This window comes from Caretta caretta, chromosome 2, assembly GCF_965140235.1.
Source record: "Caretta caretta isolate rCarCar2 chromosome 2, rCarCar1.hap1, whole genome shotgun sequence".
Classification (NCBI taxonomy): domain Eukaryota; kingdom Metazoa; phylum Chordata; order Testudines; family Cheloniidae; genus Caretta; species Caretta caretta.
In genome coordinates, this window is record NC_134207.1 from 238,658,730 (window position 1) to 238,671,188 (window position 12,459).

Consider the following 12,459-nt stretch of genomic DNA (forward strand, 5'->3'; position numbering starts at 1 on the left):
AACCAGCTTTGAGAGACTTGCAGGCTCCAAAGAACTGCTGACTTTTACAGGAAAGTGGAGCATTTAAAAGCAAGGCTTATTCTAAAAGGTTCATTCTTTATTTGGGGGCAGCTTAAGAATGATTTAATAAGGTTAACTTCTGAAAGAAATGCTCTAAAGTCCTCTAGGAGACATATTCTTGCAAGATTGCCAGAGAATTTATAACTCGGATTCCTCATGCTCAGTGGGGGTAATTATTGCAGCTGGTTTGGAAAAGATTCTGCATTAAAACAGCAGTCAGTGAGCTACCGAACACAGACTAAAATCCAAGAGGAGAGTCTCCAATCCTGGACTGCTTAGAGCAAAGTAAATCATGGACTATTATTTGTATCCGTTTCAGAGTAGCAGCCGTGTTAGTCTGTATCCGCAAAAAGAAAAGGAGGACTTGTGGCACCTTAGAGACTAACCAATTTATTTGAGCATAAGCTTTCGTGAGCTACAGCTTCGTTTAAAGGCTTACCTTAGGATGAATAAGTTGTACGGCCTTTAGCATGGTGTGCGATGTTAAGCCAGGACGAACTATGTCAACTTATTTTATGTGAGGAATGAGAAAACTGCCTACTTTAATGGAGAGGATGCCTGGAATAGCCACTTGGCTAAAAGTCAGTGAAGCGGGATCAGTGAGGAGGGGTCTACACTGCAGCTGGAGCTGTAATTTCCTGCAGAGGTTTGTGCACTAGCTTTGATTGAGCTAGTGCAGTAAAAACGGCAGCAGAGCCATGGGCACATGGGCTAGCTGCCCAAATACTCACCTCAGGTCCTGAACAGGATTGTACTCAGTCAGCTCGTCTGGATTGCCACCCATGCCCTGCGGTTACACTGCTAGTTCTAGGGGCTACCTCGATCAAAACTAGTGCATGTACCTCTACTCAGCCTGGAGATACACTCTATGTAGATGCACTCTATGACATAGAGGGCCATTGCTGGTGCTAGAAAAGATACTCCAGCAACAGGGACTCTGTTTAAACAGGGCTACCTTCCCTTTAATATCCTGAGAGCCACAGTGGCTGCTTGCCAGGAACTGATGGTCATGCCTAGTATAATTTCTATATACATTCAACAAATTTAAAATTACAAATAAATTCAAACCATAATACTTGTCAGTGTCTATATCTGCCTGGATAGATGAGTAGGAATATATTTTAACTTCAGATAATCAGCAATAAAAATCTGGTGTTGATTAGCTTTCTTCTCACCCTCCGGGTACAAGGCAAGAGTGGGCATGGGACATGTTTTAAGACCCATCTGACTTGATTTGGTGCTTTGGCTGTACTTGCCCCACTGATTTACAAGACACAGTTTACATTCTCTGCCAGGCCCTCTCAGAGGTCCAGAGAGGCCTGCGCCACTTCCAGCTTTTGAGGCCCTAGCCATAATAAAAAATGACGACACATGAAAACAAAATAAGGCACCAAAAAAACAGTGAGACATAATTTGAAATTTTTTTTATTTAACAAATTCCTTTCTAGCCTTTTTCTGTGCAAATGCACTAATTATTGAGGAAAAATTGAGCTTTCGTGCAATGTCACAATTGATATTAAGCATGGCAACCCCATGCAAACACTCTTGTCCCGTAGTTGAACGGTGATAGTTCTTTACCTGCTTCAACACGTTGAAGGTACCTGTAGCCACTGGTGCAGGCAAACTGACAAAAATACGCAATGCAATTGTGATATTAGGAAACACCCCAGAGAGTCCAAATTTGAGTGTTTCTTGAAGCAATTCCTTTGGCTTGCAATCCAATTTAAAGTTTGTGGAATATATTCGTTTGAGGAAGATGACCTCGTCATTGAGATCTTTTGAGATTTCTTTGTTGTACTGTTGCTGAAATTGTTCAGCTGCAGAAAGTAGATCTTCATTACTCAGTGTGTTGAACTGCCAAAGAAACCCAAAAAGGGTACAAATGAGTCGCAGTGACTCAAATTGACGTGTAAGACCTCACTGAATAGAGTCAATGATGACAAGGAAGACATTGACCCTATAATGCTGCTCAGCATCGGATTCAGTAGGTAAATTGCAATTGGTGGAGAACTCAGATGAAATGCCAATATTCTGTGCTACTAATTTGGACTCAGTCAGGATTGCATCCCATTGTTCACAAACATGTTGAATGTCATTGATAAGACTTTCAGTGTTTCCTCTCAACATCAAGTGTAGCATTGCATGCTTCAATTACCAGATTAGTTTGGTGGATCATTGTAAGTAGCTTCATCCAAAAAGATGACATCAGAATGCATTCAAATTTGGACATGTGCTTCTGAATTAGACTGAAGTTCAGTTCGAGCCTGTGCAGTGAGACTGAGAGATTCAAGCTCATTTAAAACCTTTCTCACTGAATTCAAATGCTGCATAGCTGGTTGAACACCATCAATCTGTGCAGACCATCTAGTTTTGGACATCCCAGCCAGTGAAACAGGAAGATATTGCTTCAGAATTTCTCACCTTTGTGGACTGCTACTGAAGAGATTGTATATTTGCTGAACAGTTCCAAAGTAATTGTCTCCTTGCATGATTCAGCACAATCAGCACCTACAAGGTTTAGTGTGTGGTGTCCACAGCTGGAAAAAATACAGTTTGAATTATGCTCAAGCAGAACTGCTTGTATACCGTTGTACTTCCCAGCCATATTAGATCCACTGTCATAGGCTTGTCCAATGTACACTTGAAAATCTAACTTAAAACCTTCTAGAATTACTAGTACTCGAGCAGCAATTTCTTTTCCAGTTTTTCTCGTGAAATTATCAAACAAAATAAACCTTTGTTCAATAGAAAATTTTGAGCTGTCTACAATCTTAACATATCAAATAACCATAGTAGTCTGTTCCTTGTGAGAACAATCTGGAGTGGCATCAACAATGATTGAAAAATACTTGGCATTTCGAATCTCATCAAGAATTGTTGTTTGTATGAATGATCCACATAGCTCAATAAACTCGTTTTGTATGCATGTGGAGAGATAATGGACTTGCATGAGCTTTTTGACTCTCTTGTGGTTCTCGAACATGTTTAACATGCTCTGATAAAAGTGGGTCATATTTGCTGAGGAGCTCAACTATGCCTAGAAAGTTTCCATTTGCACAATCACCAATACATTGACTGGAGCTAAACAAAGTCAATCCCCGCTCAGAAAGAAAAAGGATGACATTCGGGATACGCTCAAGAAGTTTTTTCCAGTTATTAGTTTCTGTAGAGTGTTCAGTCAAAAGTAAATTCTCAACTGAACTTTCAGCTGATGCTGCCCTACTGGCTGATTTCCATGCAACATAGTTTTCTTTGTGTGATGTTGAACTCTCATTTGATGGTATTTGGTCTTCTAACTTCCTCCAACCTCTGTTGGTGCTCATCCTGATACTCATCCTGATTGATCAGAGAGAACTCATGCATTTGCAGCACTTTTGTCCAAAATGTGCACAAAAGGGTGCACAGTACAGAGATTGTTTTTCCGTACTGCAACATAACCAGTCTCTTGTGCAGGTCTCACCATTTGGAAGAGTTTTTGTCAGCAGACGAGTAGGGAAAGCATGATTATCAGCATCTCGTGGAATGTTACTTGGAATTTCAAAACAACTAATTTGAAGAAAAGATTGCATTTGGGCAGCATTGCTCTTGTCAATAATTCCAATGTCAGTCACAGTCAAACCTGTAGTACTCATGAATTGCTCTTGCTGCATAAGATCTATATCTTCCTGTTGCTGTTGAGTTTCTTGATCATACACAGGATCTTCTGCTGCATCTGTTACTGTTGGCACATCTCCTTCTTGACTAATGTCCTTATGTTTGGGTATTGGCACTGAAATATCACCTGTTGAAGTTGTGGAGTTTTCATTATCTGTAGCTTGTTTGTTGGGTAAGGTGTGTTTTCCAGTGGTTAGAGAAATGAAGTTATTGGCTTTGAGCTCTTAGCTGCTGCTTCACTCAGTTGTTTTTGCCGTCTCCTGCTTGCACCACTTTAAAGTCTCCTCTTCATAATGATCTATCTGGTCAATATGTAGCCTATCCACACTTGAAATATTCTGCTGTAAATAAGTAGCTTATCTACACTTGAAATCTTCTACTGTAAACATGTACACAAATGCTGAATGGTACACGAATGCTGAAAAGACTTAAAACGAAGGAATACTAATTAAGAACACAAAATGAAACAGTCAGACAGGTTATTATCCTTAACACTGAATCAAAACTCAAGCACGCAAGGTATAATATAACAGGCTGAGCTGAAGACAAAGGGATGACATATATATAGTAAACACAGATACTGATACAGACAGAGGGATAATGTCCAAAAATTTCAAACATGTCCTCACAAAACTCACTGTACAAGATTGTCCTCACAAATTTTCACCTTGAATCTGGGCATATAGACTATGAAAGCCTGTGATGATGGCCAAGCTACCAAGCTAGGGCTCAACCAACCAACCAGTCACCTCTTTTAACTATCATATGAAGATAATAATGAGGAATTCTCACACATAAATAGTTCCCTAGTCAACTAGACGTAAAAAAGTAAAGACACTAAAATGTAACAATTTTCTACCTTTCAACATGCACTTGATCCAGCACCAGCCACTAGTAGTGGTTTGTTTATCTAATCAGCTGATCTGAGAGGACACGTTCATCATGGTCTAATCTTGTACCATCAGAACCAATATATTTTTATTAATATTTATGAACATTTTAAACTCTTTAATATGACAAAATCTATATCAGTTAACAAAAAAATTGTCTTTTACCAAATCATATCTCTTATTTGCTTAAATTTGCAGCTCTAAGCTGAGAGAGTGTGTCACATTTTAGTCCGATAGGGATGTGCATAAAAACAAGTTGCGAAACTTATCAAATGCCAAAAAATTAACAAGTGTCTAAATTTGAGGCCCCCTTTGAACTTGAGGCCCAGGCCAAATGGCCCTCCTGGCTCCCTCTCTGATTGGCCCTGTTCTCTGCTGTCTCTCTCAGGATCTAATGCTTCCGCTGCGGTTTTACTATGCTCACAGCTCTCCTGCTTGCTTACTATCAGCTGAGCAAGGAAGTGGTGTTTTGTTATGCCTGTTGTCGCTAGCAGGCTATTTTGCCTCTTCTCTTGGCTCATAGCAGCTTTAACAGATGAGAAAGAAGCAAACTTTGACTATTTAGGCGTGGGCAGGAGTGAACTCTGAGACCCTAGCAATGCTAGGACTTGTAACTGTATTTCAGACAGCTGAACGCAGATTGTATCCATAGATTCATAGGCTTTAAGGCCAGAAGAGACCATCACGGTCATCTAGTCTGACCTTCTGCACGTTGCAGGCCCCAGAATCTCACACACCCACTCCTCTAATAGATCCACAACCTCTGGCTGAGTTCCTGAAGTCCTCAAATCATGATTTAAAGACTTCAAGTTACAGAGAATCCACCATTTACGTTCATTTAAGCTTGCAAGTGACCTGTGCCCCATACTGCAGAGGAACGCAATCCTCCCTCCCCCTCGCCCAGGGTCTCAGCCAATCTGAGACGGGGGGAAATTCCTTTCTGAGCCCAAATATGGCAATCAGTTAGACCCTGAGCATTTCAGCAGAACCCACCAGCCAGATACCTGGGAAAGAATTCTCTGTAGTAACTCAGAGCCCTCCCTATCTAGTTTCCCATCACTGGCCACTGGGGATTCACACCTAACATGGCTACAAACTATGTCATATAACTATGCTGTATAACCATGTTACTGTAACACATCCATGTGCTGCGGACACAGTCACACATATGCACCCTTAAGGAGCCAGGACTGGAATCATGGTTCTTCTACCACTTGAGCTTAAAGAGATCTCACTCAAGTGGTGGTAGCATTGTAGCTCTTGTACTCTCTGTGCACCAACCACTCTAGTTGCTCCAATACTGCCGTGATGGGCCATGATATAAAAACCTGGATAGCTAAGGCCACATCACACATATTTATACTCACACAAGTTACCGCCTCCTGAGCAGGGGAGTTCTTGTAGTCTACAATATGGCTGTTAAAAAATTCCTCCTGCACACCAGATAGAGAAACTATCTGTCTTCAGTACTCACACGGCTCAACAGAGCACCTTACAGTTTTTAATGTATTTACCCTCTAACACTGCTGTGAGTTAGCACTGCTGTCCCCTTTGGATACCTGAACAATAGAGGCAGTAAATGACTTGATCATACCAGAAGCCTGTATTAGAGGCTGGAATTGAACCCAGCCAGGGCTGTCCCTAGCTATTCTGGGGCCCTACACAGCCCCCACACAGGGTGTGTGTGTGTGGGGGGGGGGCAGGCTTGGGAGACAGGGGGAAACCACCCCCCAGCACTCACCAGCAGCACAACTGGGGCCAGGTCACTGCATTTCCTGCCGCCGGTGAGTGCAGGCCAGGCCATGCAGCAGTCCTATGGGGAATGGGGGCAGAGCTGGGGCGGTTACCATGGGGAAGAGGCGGGGCAGGGGCTGGAGCAGCATGCAGCTGCGCAGGGCACCAGGAAATTTGGTGCCCTATGCAGCTGCGTACTTTGCATATGGGTAGGGATGGCCCTAACCCAGCTCTTCTAAGTCCTAGGCTAGTGCCCTAAATACAGGGCCAGGCTTCCTCTCAAACTGTGCCATACTCTTCATTGTCAGGTGTGGCTTTTGTTGTCAGCTGGTATTTAAATATGTATGCAACTAGTATAGTTCCACCTGCAGCATGGCAGGGTCTGAGAGAGATACCTGATGTTTCATCTTAGAATTACATTTATATTTACAAAACAAGGCTCTGTTTGTTGGACACTGGGGCCAATGACACACAGTGCTGGTAGGAGGGAGGTGGAGGAGGGTGAGTGGGCAGAATTGGAAGTGGAATTGAGAAAGTCAGTAATAGACTTCCCATTAAAGCTAGCACCCTAGTGATCTCACTGGCCTTTAGGGATCTGAACTTTAAAGGTTTCACTGCCATTGATCTAAAACCTAAAAACATAAAAGAACTGTGAGCTCTACCAGCCATGCCATTATTACCTTGATGTAGAATTCTGACTTTTTTGACATACCCCGTAGCAATCTACTGCAATTAACATTTGCTGGTCCACATAGACTTCATTAATAAAAGGCTAGCTATACCAGGAATGACATAGTAAATTTACACATGTGGACTTCCCTCCCACCCCCGTGTCCTTAACCAAATGCATTTATTAGCCCGAGTGTGCTAGATTGCTCTGGAGCTGCATACGGCAGAAGTGTTTTTTTCACATGATAATTGAGACTTAGATTTTACCTGCCAGTGTCTGGAAAACAGTGTGAAAGGATTCCATTTTATTTCTTTATTTTTTTGAATTGCAGAGATAATTAACAGAAGCTTGATCACTAGGAAGGTGAGGATCAGATTAAATTACCACTAATTAATCTGGAGGCATTAAAAGCATTTAGATAGGATCCTAACATAGTTCTATAGCAAATCCAGTTGTGTTCATTTTCACTCCTTGGGATCCTTTTTATTGATTAGTCTTAACAAATCCAGCTGTTAGTGTTTACACATATATCAGCTTATCTGGATAGTGTTATAGTATCATTGCAGGGTAAATGGTCTGCAAAGGAATCTTTTCTTACCATGAATATGAGGCTAGGGTTGTTTACAGCCCTTATGAACTAAAACAACAAACAAAAAGTAAAGGGTGTAGTAATTGGTATGCTTGATGCAGGTTCCATGGCAATCAGAAAGGAATCTGTATCTCTATCTCTGCTAATTCAGGACATTACCTGAATGTGAGAGGGGACGATGTCTTGTATTCTGCTGCATTTTTGGGTTTAGCCTCTGACAAATTTCTGCTGTAAGAGAAAATTTCAAACTGGTCAACAAGAATGTGAGCTGAGAGGTACAGTAGCTCAGTGGGAGAGTGTGACTGAATCCACACATCAGCTCCACACTGTTAGAGGAGAATTTAGAGAATAAATGTTTAAACATATAAGAAATATTGCTCTCTGTAAGGGCTGGTCTACATAAAAACTGCATCATTTTAGCTAATAGTGTAATTCCAAAGTGATTTAGTTAAACTAGTACAACTTTTTATGTGGACACTCTTAAGTTGATCTAAACTTGGCAAGTGTTGGTTTAGCTTGTGTCTGTAAATTTACCAATTTAAGTTAAACCAGTACAAGTTAAACCAGTAGACAAGGCCTGTCTGTCACACTGTGCCATGTTATGAGAAGTGGAAAACAGGAAACATCAAGATTACGTCTACACTTTTGTAGTTTAATGCAAAGTATAAGCAAGAAGAAAATAGCTGTAAGCAGCCCTAGATCCCAGATAGCCTCTTCTTCAAACCCTAGTCCAAACTATCTGCTATGAAGCTGATGGTTATGTCTATACAACTTAGGGTGAGCAGATGTCCTGATTTAATAGGGACAGTCCCGATATTTGGGGCTTTGTCTTATATAGGTGCTAATTACCCCCCACCCCCGTCCTGATTTTTCACACTTGCTATCTAGTCACCCTAATATAGCTGTATGAAAATAGAATGTTCATCTCTGCTCCTCCAGCCTCATTTTGCATTTTGTGGGAGGGGCTTATTCTACAAACAAACTGTCTTCCATGTTGGTTCTTTCACCATAGTGCAAGCAGCTGCTGGTGCAGGAAAGCAGGTATGTTTGAATTTGAAACAAGCAAACAAACAAAAAAACAAACAAGGGGAAAAAGAGCTAATTGGAAGGAGGAGGGGAGTGCAAGATGAACAATGCTGGAACATAGTGCATGTTCTCAGTGAAAAATGAAACTGGGGTGGAGGAAAGGAAAAAGGAACAGAAGAAAATAACGCTTTACTTCATATAGCAAGCTGGAGGATTTCAGGCTCCCCAGTTACGCTTTCCTTCAGTAGATCAAACAGGTGTTTTCCCATGTTTGATTTCTATTGTCTGCTATGATCTTAACTCAAATCTGTCTGAACTGCATTGTCCCTGTAAACACTGGCAGCTAGATCCTCAGAGAGGGTAAACTGGAGTGAACGGAGCTACTTTGGTTTATAGCAGCTGTGGATCTGGACCCTTGAATCTTTCTTTGGGCATTGAAAATATATGGTAAGTTATAGGTTTGAACAACCCCTGATTTTAAAATGTAGATACATTGGCACTAGTTGAGCTTGACTGCCGGCCCGAATAGCACGGGACCCCAATGTTAATTCTTCCTATGGCAAAGAAAGAGCTTTCCTTCTTATGTTCTGTAAAATATAGGAGCATTATTCTTGGGCTGCGGTAGCTGCCATTCTCGCTTGCCTTTCACAATAGGCCAAGATTTTTTTCCCAAACTTAACAGCAATTTTGATGCCTTTTCTTTTTTCCAGCTCTGTGATAATGTGAGTGGAAGGAGATTCTGGCCATCACTCTGTTATTCTGTAAGACGATGTCTCTAGCATTGTCTATGCCTTTGGGAAAGGTTTAACTTGTATAAGGAAGAAAAATTACCTGGGAAGAATTTTTCATTTTCGCCTCTTGGTGTTTCCCATCATTTTTTGAAGAGGCTGTTCTTTGAAAGAGATTGAAATGTAAACAAAAAGTTCATGTTCCTGGCATGGTTTTAAAATACAGATAGTTGGGTTACAGCTGTGAGAAAATTGTAAAGAATTTAGGAAGGGTCAAAGACTCATGCAATTAAAGTTCTAATAATCTCCTTTTCTGCCCAGCCCCAGCCTCCTGCTAGGCTTTGAATCTTGAAGGAGAATGCAATCTGTACAAGATTACTGTTAATTAGAGTAGAATCTTCCTTGTGTAAACCTGTGGAAAGCTGTCCTGCATTTTCTTTTTCCAGAGTGGTGAATGGGAGAGCTGGGAGAAAGATGCAGCAAAAAGCAGTTTAGTGCAATGCGTTAATTTAAAGACTCCAGGGGTTCCTGTGAAGTTTCTATCATGCAGAGTGCAGTATTTTCACTCTCACTCTATGTAATTCCTCTAGAAATCATTTACTCGAGCTAAAATTCACACCTCATAGAAGGGGCCCTGGACGGCCCTCAAGACAGCAAAACTGCTCAGGTCTGCTGCACACAGGTTGAGGCAGATGGATGAGCAGGCACCCCCTGCAGACAGCCATGTTGGGCTCCCAGATAGGTCATCCAGGGGAGGAGAAGAAGGTTTGGGAAGTGTGGGGAGGGCCAGTGGCATTGTCACTGTGCCTATGATTACACAGATCCAGTGGCCACAAACTCCTGTGTATGGGGTGTATAGTGTGTTTGTATATGTGAATTTCATCTCTGGTGAATACAGTACTCCACAAGAGCATCCAGCCTGAGGTGGCTGAAGACAGCCACTTTGATCAATTATTTATTTTTATTATTTCTCCATGTTCTATGCTACCCATTGACATAGGAGCTCAGCACCTTGTGTGCATTAATTAATATAACCTCACCACTGGAGTGTTGTGAGGATAATACCGCTTTGCAGGAGGGGATAGTGAGTCCCAGAAAGATGGGACATAATCAACATAGGTAAGTTGTTTCTAGGGTGCCTTGGGCATGAGGTTCAGAGGTGCTGAGTACCCTTCAGCTCTCCCAGATTCCATGCACTTTACGTTATTACTATGGGAGCTGTGGATACTCAGTAAGGCTGGATGCACAAAACTCAAGGCAGCGGCCACTTCTGAAAATCTGGCTGTAAGTAACTTGCCCAAGGTACTGAACCCAGATCTTCTTAGTCCCAACCCTGTGCCTCAGTCATAGGACAGCGTCTCCAGAAGCATAGTGCTTCAGAGCACTACACTGCAATACTGGTTCAATACAGACTTAAAGGGAAAAGTGCCAATTATTGAATTGCCAGCACCACTTTCTGCAACACCTACGTCCTCCCTCCAGACAGCACCTGAGTCAACTCCACTTAGCTTTTGGGAGTGGCTGGGAATCAGTGTGCAAAGTGGTATGGATGCAGCTAACTGAACTCTTCTGAACCTTGAGAGTTCAGGGCCTTTCCACTGCTGGATAAAGTTTTAGTTTGGTTCTCATTATATGTTGACCTATCCACAATTTTATGGCAGTTTTACACAATGCACCAATTTGTATCTCACCATCACTATATTTGCACAGCTACCACATAGTGAGAAGATTGCTACTACAAACGTAGCAGACTCGAACATTCTTCTCATGGAGTATTTCATGCTGTTATTGTTTGTACTGGCGTGCGGCCTGGGGCTCTTACTGTGCTCGGTGCTGTACACAAACATAACAAAAAGATAGATCCTGCTCCAAAGAACTTACAATCAAAGCCCCTGATCCTCACTTGCAACAAATTGTTGTAGACTGCTGCACTCTCTGAGCCTGTTGTAGTCAATGGGACCCCATGCAGACAGGGGCGGCAGGTTTGTATAATTTTTGGTGGTGCCCAGAGTGGGTCCAAGTCCTGCCCTGCACCCCCACACCTGCCTGAGGCTCTGGGAGGGAGTTTGGGTGCGGGGTGTGGACTCTGGGCTGGGTCATGGAGTTGGGGTGCAGGTGGGGTACGGGATGCGGGCTCTGGGAGGGAGTTTGTGTGTGGGCTCTGGGCTGGGTCATGGGATTGCGGTCTGGGAGGGGGTGCAGGGGGTGGGCTCTGGGAGGGAGTTTGGGTGAGGGGGACAGGCTCCGGGAGGGAGTTTGGGTGAGGGATGTGCGCTCTGGGCTTGGGCAGGGGATTGGGGTGCAGCGCTTACCTCAGGTGGCTCCCAAAAATGACCCAGACCCCCCTCTTGCAGCAGTTCCCATGCCAGGGGGCCAGAAGTGTCTCCGCGTGCCGCGGCTCGCAGGCATTGCCACCGCAGCTCCCATTGGGCGCAGTTTGCAGAGTCGGCGCTCGGGGCAGTGGCAGCGCTCGGAGACACCCCCTCCCCGAGGGGCTGCAGGGACATGCCGGCTGCTTCCGGAAACGGAACGGGCAGGCAGGAAGCTGCCTTAGCCCCACTGCGCTGCCCGTGGTGGCAGTGGGGTCCTGGGCCCTTTTAAATCACCCGGGGGCATCAGACATGGCCGGGGGGATGCTCTGGGGGAGGCATGCGGGGCTGGGGGAGACACTGTGTCCCCAACTTTGGTGGAGCCAGGCCCCTGTGCTCTCATATTGGTGGAGTACAGGCACCACTTGCCGTTAAAACTCGCTGCCCCTGGACGCAGATACGGCAGCCTGCCTAGATACAAGAAGTTTCAAGATTGGATCTGGGGCCTAAGACTACAGCATCATGTTGGTATAGCAATAATAAGGTAAACTGCATGAAGGCTTTCCCACAGCTGTTCCTTAACTAAATCAAAACATCCACAGGAGCCTGTGTATAGAAATAATAAATTTGAAACACCATCTGTAAAGTGTGTGTGTCCGTACATAAAGTTTAATTTTCAACACAAACTTAGGCCCTGTTCCTGCAAATGGCTGTGCATGGGGTCTGGCCATGTGGGGGCAGTTGCAAGATTGGGGCAGAAATCATAAATCTTTCTGATTTTTGGCTTAGGACATTTTTT

The 12,459-nt window shown here is 43.4% G+C and overlaps 1 long non-coding RNA gene across 1 annotated transcript; it reads right to left on the bottom strand.

The window, feature by feature from the left end:
- Positions 1 to 1,466: 1,466 nt before the first annotated feature.
- On the bottom strand, positions 1,467 to 11,761 carry LOC142071218 (uncharacterized). The gene is made up of 4 exons (XR_012667274.1): positions 11,664 to 11,761; positions 9,455 to 9,510; positions 7,757 to 7,825; positions 1,467 to 4,141 (listed from the first exon to the last, which is right to left on the bottom strand). It is a non-coding gene; the product is annotated as an uncharacterized LOC142071218 (long non-coding RNA).
- Positions 11,762 to 12,459: the final 698 nt, after the last annotated feature.